Source organism: Nelusetta ayraudi, unplaced genomic scaffold (genome assembly GCF_046127955.1).
Source record: "Nelusetta ayraudi isolate G7.1 ecotype Tasmania unplaced genomic scaffold, CSIRO-AGI_Nayr_v1 ptg000092l, whole genome shotgun sequence".
NCBI lineage: Eukaryota > Metazoa > Chordata > Actinopteri > Tetraodontiformes > Monacanthidae > Nelusetta > Nelusetta ayraudi.
The window spans coordinates 4,623,503-4,625,000 of record NW_027466142.1 but is presented as its reverse complement, the minus strand read 5'-3'; positions in this window follow the sequence as shown (position 1 = coordinate 4,625,000).

The window sequence follows — 1,498 nt, the reverse complement described above, 5'->3', positions numbered from 1 at the left end:
ATACTTACAATTTTTGAATCTTTGTGTCATATCACCTCCTTTGATTAAACTGTAAATTGATTGTTTTGACGAAATTTGCTTCTTTCATATTAAATATTTTTAGTTTGTTGGCGGTTTGACCAGTTGGGGTGAAAAAGAATGACAAGAAATGCAGAGATCTAGATATAAATAGAGATAGAAGTATATATACATATCGTCTGTGTACACAGTCTTGAAATATTTTTTTCAGATTAGAAACATTTTCTACTCTAGTACCTCTGTTTTTTTTTTATATATTAATACGTAGACAAAAAGACATCTGACTGTGTTGTGTGTATTGTTTTTAGGAAATACTGAAATTATGGATGGGGAGAAAACCTTTCAACAACATTCTATTTTTATTTAGATGCAATTTAAAAGTCACATCACATTACAGACACGCTGCATCTAGAAAAGAAAAATCAATAAAAAAAAATTGATTTACCAAAAGCATGAAGTGTGTAAACCACATGCAGGTTCGTATTCGTCCACGGAGGGGCGCTGTGATCTTGGTATTCATGAAAAAGCGCATCACCCGCCAGACTTTCCAGCTCGTCGCAATTTCCCGTGTTGCTGTGTCCGTGTGTGTGTGTCCGTGTGTCTCCTCTGCACTGGCACTCATGCGGCTGCTCGACGTTCTCCACTAAAAGATAAAAGCAGGCGGGCAGAGCTGCATCCTCTGACCTGCACGTCTTTCCAGCTGAGCGCTGGCTGCGCAGGGGCGGAGCTACGACAAAAGGCCTTACACTTCCACACACCAACATCTCAAATCATATCTTTGTTGATTGATGGACAGTATTTTTTTTTAAATATGTAATATATACGTGTGTGTACATACATACATACATACATACATACATATTTGTCTCATATGTATAATATATAATTGATGACTAGCCTGGAATTTGTTCAAGACGCTCAAAGAGTGAATTTAATGTCTCACTAACCCTCACACTATAGGACTATAGGAACAAGCTGATATCGGTTTATTATTAATATCAACACTGGAGGAGATTTGTCCTCCAAGTCATAGGCCGACTGTTATAAGGTCACACCGAAAACGTTTCATAATTATACGGTGTCCCAAAAATGTTGGCATCATTTTGCAGGCCAATAATTTTGTCTATTCTTGATCAAAATGTAATGTTTTATTTTTGTTCTGTTTTCAGGTTTGAGTCACGCCGTTTACTCCCAAAGAGAAGTCATTTTGTGTCTTAAATATAATAAATGTCTGCACACAGTCACCCAGTTGTGACACAGGCGGTGCACATAGAGTGTTGAACACTGATGGAATCGGTCCCACAATGAACTTACGATGTTCAAAACCTAAACTGTTCAATTTCATTGAACTAGACTTAGTAGTTTTCACGATAATAAAGATTTTAAATGATGTCAATTTTTTTGATCTCATGATCTCACCCTGTGCCCCCCCTCCCCCAACTAAGGAAACATTTCTGGCTCCGCCACTGCCTGAGTGTGA